Genomic DNA, 14,123 nt, shown 5'->3' on the forward strand with positions numbered 1-14,123 from the left:
CTGTGTTGCAATACTGCCATCTTCAGTTTTATTTTATAATTACATTACAATCTCTCCTTGAGTCCAGTATCGTTCAAAAACTCCAACACTTTTCCCCCTTTTTCAGCGTCCTATCCACAGGTCAGTCTTTTTATATTATATTCAGTACATTCCAAAAAAAAACAAAAACGTGTTATACTGTTTCTAATATTTTACATTGTTCACACATTCCTGTACTGCGCATGTCTTCTTCTTCTTCTCTTCAATTTTACGGCAGCTGGCATCCGTCTGTGTTGCATTACTGCCATCTTCAGTTTCATTTTATAATTACATTACAATCTCTCCTTGAGTCCAGTATCGTTCAAAAACTCCAATACTTTTCCCCCTTTTTCAGCGTCCTATCCACGGGTCAGTTATAGTCAGTCTTTCTATATTTTATTTAGTACATTCCAAAAAAATACAAAAAAACGAGTTTTACTGTTTCTAATATTTTTTTTATTTTTTTTTAAAAGTTTTATTTATACATTTCAACATTTCAACAATCAAATAAGTACAAAAGTAGTACAAAACAGTACAAAAAGAATACAAAGCAGCGCCAGGGGGTTATAAATTCAAAGTAACTAAAATAGAATGCAAAAAAAACATATATATATAATATAAACAAAGTGCAAAGCCATAGGCTCACTCAATTTCAGTAAACAACTCAAATTTGGAACACAGCATAATCGTCTTCACAGCTTTCTGGTTGCTAGAGGTAGAGAGTGTCTTAATGTACAGTTCTAACTCTTTTTTAAAGGCACAAAAGACAGGTCGGGTATTGAGAAACTTACATTTATGAATATAAAACTTAGCCAATAGTATAATGAGGTTGCAAAGGTAAAATTCATTTTCAATTTTTGTTCATATAGTGTAAAACCAAATATCACATCTTTAAAACAAAGCACACATGTGTCGTGAATATTGTCCAGGATGAAGCGACAGATGCCCTGCCATAGTGATCGAGTGCTTTCACAAGTCCAAAACAGGTGGTAAACAGTCTCTGGATGCATGTTACATAAGGTGCAGGTAACATCAATGTCCTTCTTGTATCTAACCATCACAGTCTTTACAGGGTAATAACGATGAATGATTTTAAAAGATATCTCTTTGACTTTGTTGGTAAGTAAATACCTGTTAGGAAGGGACCATGTTTTGACCCAGCAGATGTCATTCACAATATTATTCCAGAGCGCAATTACATAGGAGACAGACACACAATCATTTTGGAATAAGCTGCGGATTTTTCTGTTATTTTTCTGATCAAAGCAAAGTTTCCCCACAGGAGTGTCAAGTGGATCATTCACAATTTTTTACAGCAGAAAGAGGAGATGAGTAAGCCCTGTACAACATAACAACACCCGTTGGAATGGCATCAAATACAATGGCAAATTGTTTGGGAGTTACAGGGACCTTAAAGTGGTTGAGAAATTCTTGGTAATTAAAAAGTTGACCTTCCTTATTGAAAAGCTGACTCACTAAAATAATATCATTGTTGAACCAATTGTTGAGGAAAAGAGATTTCCTTTTGTAACATATATCTTTATTGTTCCAAATGAAGTATTTGGTAGGTGAGAAATTGTGCTTGTATATAAGAGACCATGCCAGAAGGGCTTGTTTGTGGAAGTTTGAAAGAGCAACAGGAATCCTATCAATGCTGTAGTTACACAATAGCAAAAATTTTAGGCCTCCAAGGTTAGAAAATACATGATGAGAAATGAAGTTCCAAATTGAGGTAGGGTCTTTCAAATAGTGTCGTATCCAATTAATCTTGAAGGTGTTGTTTAGTGTAGTGAAATCCAGAAAGTTTAGACCACCCTGATTATAATTGTTCATTATAACAGATTTCTTAATATAATGAATTTTGTTTTTCCAAACAAAGTCAACAAGTATTTTGTCAATAGTTTTACATATTTTTTGGTTAACATCTAAAGAAATAGCCGCATACGTAAGCCTGGAGATACCTTCTGCTTTGGAAAGCAAGGTTCTGCCTTTTAAGGATAAATCTCTCTGTAGCCATTGGTTAAATCTTTTCTTAGTTTTTTCTACTATTGGATTAAAGTTCAAGACCGATCTAGAACTCTGATTTTTAGTGATAAGTATTCCTAGGTAATTAATACTATCCTTAACTGGAATTTGACATATAGACATCATTTCACATCTCTTCACAGCCATTAGTTCACACTTATTCACATTCAGACGGAGACCAGAAGCCAAGGAAAAAACATGAATATAGGCAAGGCAAGAGGAATTTGAGAAGAGTCCTTCAAAAAGAGTGTTGTGTCATCAGCCAGTTGGCTGATAGTTATTTCTCTGTCTAATATAGAGATCCCCTTTAAACAGCTAGATTTTATATGCACCGATAGCAATTGGGTGGCTAACAAATATAAATATGGAGAAATAGGACAACTTTGCCGTATCCCACGTTTTAATTCGAATCTTGGGGATGTACCAGATTTTAGCTTTATTGAACTATTGCCATTGCAGTACAAAGTCTTGATTGTTTTGCGGAAAAAATTGCCGAAGCCAAATTTGTCAAGTGTCCGGAAGATAAATTCATGTTCGATCGAGTCAAAAGCTTTGTAGAAGTCCAGGAAAAGCAGGAAGCCTTCATCATTAATGACCTCTGGGTAATCCAGTATGTCAAGTACAAGCCTGATATTATTCGAAATGTGTCTCCCTCTCATAAATCTTGACTGTGTCTCATCAATTATGTCATCCAGAACCAATTTTAAACGTTTAGCAAAAATAATAGCTACAATCTTATAGTCATTGTTTAGGAGGCTAATTGGACGCCAATTATCAATAATCAGTAAATCTTTGTTTGGTTTGGGTATAAGGGTAATGAGGCCTTGTGTTAAAGTTGGAGGAAGGGCACCTGTATCAATACTTTCACAAAACACTTCTAGTAAGAAAGGAGCTAGCTCTTTTGAAAATATTTTATAGAATTCAGATGTAATACCATCCACCCCAGGAGATTTGTTATTTTTTAAACTATTAATTGATTCCACTACTTCCTTGAGACAGATTGGACGGTCACAGAATCCCTGGTCAGCTGTGCTGATTGACTTAGTTTCAGTTAAGGCATCCATAAACGAAATAGCATCACTTTCACAGTATTGACTATTGTATAATTTTTTGTAAAATTGAGAACAATAATTTGCAATCTGTTTTGCATCATTGCAAATCAAATCGTTTATTTTCAGTTGATCAATGGTGTTGTTTTGAGCCTGCGATTTTTCTAAACGAAAGAAATACGCAGAATTTTGTTCACCTTCCTCCAGCCATTGTTTTCTAGATCTTACAAAGGCTCCTTCTGCTTTCGATTGATACATTTTGTCTAATTTATTTTGGTTTTCTAAGAGACTTTCTTTTTCTTCTGCTGACATATTATCTGGACATAAAGAGGATAATGCAGTAATGATGGAAATCACATTTTCTTCCTCAGAACGCTTATTCTTAGCTAGATTACTGCAATATTTTCTAATAAATTTACCTACCTCATATTTAAAGAGTTCCCAATTACTACCATAATTGTTTTGGGTTTTGGCTTTATTAAAAAACAATTCTATTAGATCTTTAATCTTTATTTTAACTGCTTCATGACATAAAACCGAACTATTGAGTTTCCAGTATGAACTTTTTAAACAATTGTGAGAGGGATGTAGAGAGATGTGAATCTGTATAGCTCTATGATCAGTCAAAGGAGTGGAGAGAATTTGAACAGTAACATTGTTTTGCAGTGATTTAGAAATTAACCACATGTCTATTCTAGATTTTCTTGAGCCTGACTTGTTAGACCAGGTAAAGGATGTCTTATCAGGATTTTTATATCTCCAGGCATCAATTAGATCAAGCCTTTGCATTGGTAACTTTAGATTTGAGCTGACACTATTTTGAGAGCCTGGTGGCCATCTATCAAGTGAATTGTCAATGACAGTATTTAAGTCACCTCCTACAAGTATATAAGCATTTGGAAATTTGGCAAGCCAGTGTAGGATTCTATTTTCCACCTCATTATATAAAATAGTATTGTCGGGCACCGAGTTATATCCATAAATGTTAGCAACTATAAAGTTAATGTTTCTAATATTTTACATTGTTCACACATTCCTGTACTGCGCATGTCGTCTTCTTCTCTTCAGTTTTATGGCAGCTGGCATCCGTCGTGTTGCATTACTGCCATCTTCAGTTTCATTTTATAATTACGTTAACAATCTCTCGAGTCCAGTATCGTTCAAAAACTCCCATACTTTTTTCCCCTTTTCAGCGTCCTATCCACAGGTCAGTCATAGTCAGTCTTTCCATATTATATTTAGTACATTTAAAAAAAAAACGTGTTTTGCTCTTTCTAATACTTTACAATGTTCACACATTCCTGTACTGCGCATGTCTTCTTCTTCTTCTTCTTCCTTAAGTTTTCTGGCGGGTTGCAGCCTTAACTTAAATGGTGCATACTGCCATCTACTGTACCGGAGTATGTAGCATAGGGTCATTATGTATTATCTTCTTTGCCTTGTTATTAATAATCATAACTAGACCAGAGGTGTCAAAGCGGTTTTCACTGAGGGCCAAATCGCAGTTATGTTTGGCCGTTTCTAACAGTAAATACTATTATTACACAATTTTTTGATGCATTTTATTAGTAGATTTTTTTTAACTAAAGTGTAAAAAAATATATGGTAAGTTGCAATAATGTCACCTCAAAATGTAGTGTATATTACTGAAATGTAAAAACAGTACTGCTATTTTTATTGTAAAAAAAATAATACAAAAATAAAAGGCAGCTCAGTTGCCAGAATTTTACTGTAAAATTTACATTAGTTTTTTTTTACTGTAAATAAAAAAAAAACAATTTTACAGTAATATTTTGGCACCTGAGCTACCAGGTTTTTTGTTTGTTTTGTTTGGCCGCTTCTAGCAGTGAATACTATGATTACACAATTTTTTTATGCATTTTATTAGTATTTTTTTTTTTTATTAAAATGTAAAAAAAATATATGGTAAGTTGCAATAATTTCACCTCAAAATGTAGTGTATATTACTGTAAATTGGAAAACAGTACTGCTGTTTTTATTGTAAAAAAAAATAAAAAAATAAAATAAAAGGCAGCTCAGTGGCCACAATTGTACTGTAAAATTGACTTTTTTTTTGTACTGTAAATAACAAAAAAAAGAAGCAATTTTACAGTAAAATTTTAGCACCTGAGCTACCAGGGTTTTTTTTGTTGTTTTTTTTTACCGCAAATCAACAAGTGTAGATTTTTCGGTGTATTACTATAAATGCCAAAACGACACCACAGTTTATTACAGTAAAAAAGAACAGGTTTTTTTTTCATTTAAAGAAGTTTTCACTGAGGGCCAAATCGCAGTTATGTTTGGCCGCTTCTAACAGTGAATACTATGATTACACCATTTTTTAATGCATTTATTAGTAATTTTTTAAAAATTAAAATGTATGTAAAATATATGGTTAGTTGCAATTATTTCACCTCAAAATGTAGTGTATATTACTGTAAATGTAAAAACAGTACTGCTCTTTTTATTGTAAAAAAATAAAAAATAAAATAAAAGGCAGCTCAGTGGCCAGAATTTTACTGTAAAATTGACATTAGTTTTTTTTACTGTAAATAAAAAAAATTCAATTTTACAGTAACATTTTGGCACCTGAGCTACCAGGTTTTTTGTTTGTTTTGTTTTTACTTCAAAATGTAGATTTTTCGGTGTATTACTGTAAATGCCAAAACGGCACCACAGTTTATTACAGTAAAAAAAGAACAGTTTGTTTTTTTTCATTTAAAGAAGTTTTCACTGAGGGCCAAATCGCAGTTATGTTTGGCCGCTTCTAACAGTGAATACTATGATTACACAATTTTTTTATGCATTTTATTAGTAGATTTTTTTTTTAACTAAAGTGTTAAAAAAAAATATGGTAAGTTGCAATAATTTCACCTCAAAATGTAGTGTATATTACTGTAAATGGAAAAACAGTACTGCTGTTTTTATTCTAAAAAAAAAAAAAAATAAAAAAAGGCAGCTCAGTTGCCAGAATTTTACTGCAAAATTGACTTTTTTTTTTTTTTACTGTAAATAAAAAAAAAGCAATTTTACAGTAACATTTTGGCACCTGAGCTACCAGTTTTGTTTTGTTTTGTTTTTGTTTTTTACTGCAAATCAACAACTGTAGATTTTTCGGTGTATTACTGTACATGCCAAAACGGCACCACAGTTTATTACAGTAAAAAAAAAAAAAAATTTTTTTTTTTATTTGAGAAGTTTTCACTGAGGGCCAAATCGCAGTTATGTTTGGCCGCTTCTAACAGTGAATACTATGATTGCACAATTTTTTAATGCATTTTATTAGGTTTTTTTTATTATTATTAAAATGTAAAAAAAATATATGGTAAGTTGCAATAATTTCACCTCAAAACGTAGTGGATATTACTGTAAATGTAAAAACAGTACTGCTGTTTTTATTGTAAGAAAAATAAAATTAAAAAAGGTAGCTCAGTTGCCAGAATTTTACTGTAAAATTTACATTAGTTTTTTACTGTAAATAAAAAAAAATGCAATTTTACAGTAAAATTTTGGCACCTGAGCTACCAGGTTTTTTTTTGGTTTTTTTTTTTTTTTTTTACTGCAAATCAACAAGTGTAGATTTTTCGGTGTATTACTGTACATGCCAAAACGGCACCACAGTTCATTACAGTAAAAAAGAACTTTTTTTTTTTTTTCATTTAAAGAAGTTTTCACTGAGGGCCAAATCGCAGTTATGTTTGGCCACTTCTAACAGTGAATACTATTATTACACAATTTTTTAATGCATTTTATTAGTAATTTTTTTAAAGTTAAAATGTAAAAAAATATATGGTAAGTTGCAATAATTTCACCTCAAAATGTAGTGTATATTACTGTAAACGTAAAAACAGTACTGCTGTTTTTATTGTAAGAAATAAAATAAAAGGCAGCTCAGTGGCCAGAATTTTACTGTAAAATTGACATTATTTTTTTTTACTGTAAATTAAAATAGTATAATTTTGGCACCTGAGCTACCAGGTTTTTTTTTGTTTTGTTTTTACTTCAAACTGTAGATTTTTCGGTGTATTACTATAAATGCCAAAACGGCACCACAGTTTATTACAGTAAAAAAGAACAGTTTTTTTTTTTTATTATTTAAAGAAAAATGCTGTAAAAACCACAGTAAATTTCACAATTTGACCATGAAATCTATTGCTACTGATACATTGCACAAATTGATGGATAACTTGCTTTGACATCATTATTATTAATATTTATTTATATTTTAAAAATGGTTTGAATGTTTGATCATATATTTTTGCCATATTTAAGTTAACATAATTTGCAATTACATGGAGTACGTGTATTTTTTCTCCCGACATAGACAGAAAAAATACATTCAGTAAGAAAAGTTACCAGTACTTTATTGATACATATTATTTCTAGGCTTTCGATGGCCAAATAAAATGAAGTGGCGGGCCACATCTGAGTTTGACACCTGTGTACTAGATAAATGTACATCTATCTATCACAGACAGCTGAATGTGCACAACGCCATCTGCCGGACAAAAGAAAGATTGCAAGGCTTTCTTGGAAAAAAATGTAAAAAAATAAAAAATAAATAAAAGTTCTTCATCATAAACACCAACTTATTTATGAAAGGGAATTAATGAAAGTGAAATTGTTATTGTTAATTATGTTATTAAATAAATACCAACATTATGACGAACATGGCTCTTCTTCAAATAAATAAATGTCAATAATAAAGTGTTTTCCATGACTCATTCTGCAAAAAAAAAAAACAAGAAACAATTCAAAATATTGTCAGTAAATAGAAGTGAGATGGTGAGCGCGTCAGAGGAGTCGTTCATGTGCTCACTAACACTCACTCATTCACAGCTGACACAGCAGACACTCCACACAAGGTGAGTTTCTCCTGCATTGCATTGCATCCAATCCTCTTAATTCATTGCACTCCTGCATTGACATCACACATTTAGCTGTAGACATGACAAAGTTGTGTTTGCGATACAAACTCCACATGCGCATTGAAGAGTTAGCGCCAAGATTTTAATCAGTGGATCACATTTATGTGCTGGTAATCCAACAAATCAACAAATGCAGCTCTCTGATTGGCTTATTTAGTCCCTATTGGTTTTTTTAAGTAGTGTACATGTACAAAGTATGTGTGTTTGTCACCATGGAAACTATCTTTGGAGGAAATGGTGTCTTCTTCTCAGTTCCTCTTAGAACATGTCATTAAGTGACATTTGATGCGGTGCGTGTGGGCTGCAAAGCATGATGGGAGCTCAGGGGGGCGTGCAGCTGAGCAAGCGGCCAGCCGATTTGCCGACACTCGGGGCTGCTTGTTGACATGAGTGTGTGTGTGTGTGTGTGTGTGTGTGTGTGGACCATCATGACATGAATGTGTGTGTGGACTATCATGAATGTTGTTGTTGACATGAATGTGTGTGTGTGGACCATCATGACATGAATGTGTGTGTGGACCATCATGAATGTTGTTGTTGACATGAATGTGTGTGTGTGGACCATCATGAATGTTGTTGTTGACATGAATGTGTGTGTGGACCAACACCCTTTTACTATGAAGCCACGCTGTTATAACACACATTGTCTTGTTGAAATAAGCAGGGGCGTCCATGATAACGTTGCTTGGATGGCAACATATGTTGCTCCAAAACCTGTATGTACCTTTGGTGCCTTCACAGATGTGTAGATTACCCATGTCTTGGGCACTAATACACCCCCATACCATCACACATGCTGGCTTTTACACTTTGCGCCTAGAACAATCCGGATGGTTTTTTTCGTCTTTCTTTTCCGACGTCCACAGTTCCCGAAACCAATTTGAAATGTGGACACGTCAGACCACCGAACTCTTTTCCACTTTGCATCAGTCCATCTTAGATGAGCTCGGCCCCAGCAAAGTCGGCGGCGTTTCTGGGTGTTGTTGATAAATGGCCCACGCTTTGCATAGTCGAGTTTTAACTTGCACTTACAGATGTAGCGACCAACTGTAGTTACTGACAGTGGTTTTCTGAAGTGTTCCTGAGCCCATGTGGTGATATCCTTTACACACTGATGTCGCTTTTTGATGCAGTACCGCCTGAGGGATCGAAGGTCACGGCCTTGCCACTAAAATAAGGAGGGGCGTCCATGAAAAAGACGTTGCTCGGATGGCAACATATGTTGCTTTCGCTTTGCATAGTAAAGTTTTAACTACTAGGTGAAGGTCACGGGCATTCAATGTTGGTTTTTGGCCTTGCCGCTTACGTGCAGTGATTTCTCCAGATTCTCTGAACCTTTTGATATTACGGAGCGTAGATGGTGAAATCCCTAAATTCCTTGCAATAGCTGGTTGAGAAATGTTGTTCTTAAACTGTTCAACAGTTTGCTCACGCATTTGTTGACAAAGTGGTGACCCTCGCCCCGTCCTTGTTTGTGAATGACTGAGCATTTCATGGAATCTACTTTTATACCCAATCATGGCACCCACCTGTTCCCAATTAGCCTGTTCCCCTGTGGGATGTTCAAAATAATGAGCATTCTTCAACTTTCTCAGTCTTTTTTGCCACTCGTGCCAGCTTTTTTGAAACATGTTGCAGGCATCCAATCCCAAATGAGCAAATATTTGCAAAAAAAAACAAAGTTGACCAGTTTGAAGGTTAAATATCTTGTCTTTGCAGTCTATTCAATTGAATATGAGTTGAAAAGGATTTGCAAATCATTGTATTCTCTTTTTATTGACCATTTACACAACGTGACAACTTCCTCCAGCAGATGGCGTTATGCAGAGCAGGCGGGAGTCGTGAGCAAGAAGACGAGCAAGAGGCCAAGGAGAACCGGACGGTGGAGGCCAACAGGACTCTGCTGGAGGAGGTCACTCTTACACAGCGCCCACTAGAGGACAGTGCTGCCTAGTGACGCACAATGAACAACACGGGTCATGTGACTGTCTTGCAGCTGGGATCTGTCGAAGAACAGCTCAGGGAGTCACTGCGTCTCCACGTCCTGCGGAAGCAAGAGGCCGACTTCCTGCAGGGAGAAGAGAACCGGGAGATGAGGAAGAGCCTCTGCCTCCTCAGCCTCGGCCAGCGCGTGGCCAAGTATATATATATATATATATATATATATATATATATATATATATATATATATATATATATATATATATACAAACCCTGTTTCCATATGAGTTGGGAAATTGTGTTAGATGTAAATATAAACGGAATACAATAATTTGCAAATCATTTTCAACCCATATTCAGTTGAATGCACTACAAAGACAACATATTTGAAGGGCATGTTCACCACTGTGTTACATGGCCTTTCCTTTGAACAACACTCAGTAAAGGTTTGGGAACTGAGGAGACACATTTTTGAAGCTTCTCAGGTGGAATTCTTTCCCATTCTTGCTTGATGTACAGCTTAAGTTGTTCAACAGTCCGGGGGTCTCCCTTGTGCTATTTTAGGCTTCATAATGCGCCACACAGGGCCGGCCCGTGGCATAGGCCGTATAGGCAAATGCTAAGGGCGCCGTCCATCAGGGGGCGCCACGCCAGTGCCACAAATGTTGGAGGAAAAAAAAAAAGAAAAAAAAAAAAGTTGGTACTATTATTTCTAAATACATAAAATAATCCCACGTTAATTAAAATGCAAAGTAAAGCCTATCTAATAGAAATATTATTTGTTACAACATTACGCCCCCCCCCCTCCCCCGGCACGGTGCGCCCCCTCCCTTCCCGTATCATGACTCTTTTTAGACGTCACCACATAAAAAAAATCAACACAAGATGTCAAAACGGCCAAAACTGTCAGGTGCCCAGGGAAGAAAAAAGAGAAAAGAAGAGGAGAAACGAGAAAAAGACAGAGGTAGCAGGTAGGTAAGGTTAGCCTACATGAAATTGTCTGTTACAGAATGTGATAGTAACCTGGCTTTTTAGCATTAAGCTAATGTTACATGATTCGGCAATTGCTAATCAATAAATAGCTAGTTCTGTTTTAACGTCGGGTTAATATTGTGGAGGGGGCTAAATTGTTATGGAAAATAATAATGTAACGTTAGGTAATTACAGTACTCCCTGGTGTACAGTAATTTGTAAGTCATTCTAGTTCATGCAATATTAAAAAGCACAAATAGAGAACTGTAGGATCCCCTTTTTTTGTAATATAGTTGTTAAAGTCATACTGGTTTGATATCTTGTTTTGTGCAGTGCCTTATTTATATTGTATTTTTAATTTATTTTATGCAACTTGTTGACACGTTTTATTTTGTGTTTATGTATGTAAAAAATATTGTATTTCATATATTCATTTTTTATTTTTTGTATTCATTTATTTATCCATATTTTTTTTATCTTGTAAACTATTCTGATTGTTAATTTGCTTTCTTTAAGTAAAAAAAAAGGTCAAAGACAAAGCTATTCGGTTTCTTGTGAGTATATACACTTCACTGCCGATGTGGGGGGGCGCCACCTAAAATCTTGCCTAGGGCGCCAGATTGGTTAGGGCCGAGCCTGGCGCCACACATTTTCAATGGGAGACAGGTCTGGACTACAGGCAGGCCAGTCTAGTACCCGCACTCTTTTACTATGAAGCCACGTTGATGTAACACGTGGCTTGGCATTGTCTTGCTGAAATAAGCAGGGGCGTCCATGGTAACGTTGCTTGGATGGCAACATATGTTGCTCCAAAACCTGTATGTACCTTTCAGCATTAATGGCGCCTTCACAGATGTGTAAGTTACCCATGTTTTGGGCACTAATACACCCCCATACCATCACACATGCTGGCTTTTACACTTTGCGCCTAGAACAATCCGGATGGGTCTTTTCCTCTTTGGTCCGGAGGACACGACGTCCACAGTTTCCAAAAACAATTTGAAATGTGGACTCGTCAGACCACAGAACACTTTTCCACTTTGTATCAGTCCATCTTAGATGAGCTCAGGCCCAGCGAAGCCGACTGCGTTTCTGGGTGTTGTTGATAAAAGGTTTGCGCCTTGCATAGGAGAGTTTTAACTTGCACTTACAGATGTAGCGACCAACTTTAGTTACTGACGGTGGGTTTCTGAAGTGTTCCTGAGCCCATGTGGTGATATCCTTTACACACTGATGCCGCTTGTTGATGCAGTACAGCCTGAGGGATGGAAGGTCACGGGCTTAGCTGCTTACGTGCAGTGATTTCTCCAGATTCTCTGAACCCTTTGATGATATTACGGAGCGTAGATGGTGAAATCCCTAAATTCCTTGCAATAGCTGGTTGAGAAATGTTGTTCTTAAACTGTTCAACAATTTGCTCACGCATTTGTTGACAAAGTGGTGACCCTCGCCCCATCCTTGTTTGTGAATGACTGAACATTTCATGGAGTCTACTTTTATACCCAATCATGGCACCCACCTGTTCCCAATTAGCCTGTTCACCTGTGGCATGTTCCATATAAGTGTTTGATGAGCATTCCTCAACGTTATCAGTATTTATTGCCACCTTTCCCAACTTCTTTGTCACTTTTTGCTGGCACCAAATTCTAAAGTTAATGATTATTTGAAAAAAAAAAAGGTTTATCAGTTTGAACATCAAATATGTTGTCTTTGTAGCATATTCAACTGAATATGGGTTGAAAATGATTTGCAAATCATTGTATTCCGTTTATATTTACATCTAACACAATTTCCCAACTCATATGGAAACGGGGTTTGTATGTATATGTCCTGACACGTGACCTGGAAGATGCCAGAGACTCACTGCCATGTTTGTGTTCATCCTCCTACAGACCCTGGGTCAGCAGTTACTTCAGGAAGTTCCCCATGCACATCTACTGCCTGCCTGTCCAGCCAGCCAATCGCAGAGGCGGTAGGCGGAGCCTAAAGAAGACCAGCGAAAAATGACATTCTTGAAGAGTTTCAAATCATTATCACGTCTTTCCTCGCGAGCTCGGCAGACGGACAACATTGTCACTCCAGTTAAGAGTCTTTAAAGAAATCAAATCTGTGTCACAATACCTTGTGTTGGTAGTTATTGTGTAACTACCGTTGCGTCAGACCAGCTCTTCCTCCCAGGAAATCTAAGTTACTGGTCAATCCCAAGTTCTTTCGATGACATATATGCTGAGTAAGAAGGACCATCAAGACAGAATAGGAATATTTTCAAGTTTTACTAAACCTTTAGGAGATCAGTTTAACCAATACGTTCATATCGGCTACTCTAGTTGATCTGACACTCAAACGGAAAAGCCAACTTCTTGCACACAAAGAAAGCCCCCCCCCTCTCCCCCTCGCAACACTGATAAGGAAGATTTGGGGGTTCGGTTTCACATTCCTGATGGTTTAAGACACTAAACAGACAATCTGAAGACAAAGAGAGACTGGTGGAATATACAAAGGAAAAGTACTAGCTACTCTAAACATGGCTATGTAAAAAGAAAGAACTCTTAAACATATATGCATCCTCCACACTACATTACCCAGAAGTCTTAGCAGCAGAGCAGACCGCAGGTGCGTAAAATAGTCCATGATAACGTTGCTTGGATGGCAACATATGTTGCTCCAAAACCTGTCTGCACCTTTCAGCATTAATGGTGCCTTCACAGATGTGTAAGTTACCCATGTCTTGGGCACTAATACACCCCCATACCATCACACATGCTGGCTTTTACACTTTGCGCCTAGAACAATCCAGATGGTTCTTTTCCTCTTTGGTCCGGAGGACATGACATCCAGTTTCCAAGCTCGGGCCCAGCGAAGCCGGCGGCGTCTCCGGGTGTTGTTGATAAATGGCTTTGGCTTTGCATTGTATAGTTTTAACTTGCACTTACAAATAGAGATGTCCGATAATGGCTTTTTTGCCGATATTCCGATATTGTCCAACTCTTAATTACCGATTCCGATATCAACCGATACCGATATATACAGTCGTGGAATTAACACATTATTATGCCTAATTTTGTTGTGATGCCCCGCTGAATGCATTTAACAATGTAACAAGGTTTTCCAAAATAAATCAACTCAAGTTATGGGAAAAAAATGCCAACATGGCACTGCCATATTTATTATTGAAGTCACAAAGTGCATT

The sequence above is a fragment of the Entelurus aequoreus genome, linkage group LG12 (genome assembly GCF_033978785.1).
Source record: "Entelurus aequoreus isolate RoL-2023_Sb linkage group LG12, RoL_Eaeq_v1.1, whole genome shotgun sequence".
Taxonomy (NCBI): domain Eukaryota; kingdom Metazoa; phylum Chordata; class Actinopteri; order Syngnathiformes; family Syngnathidae; genus Entelurus; species Entelurus aequoreus.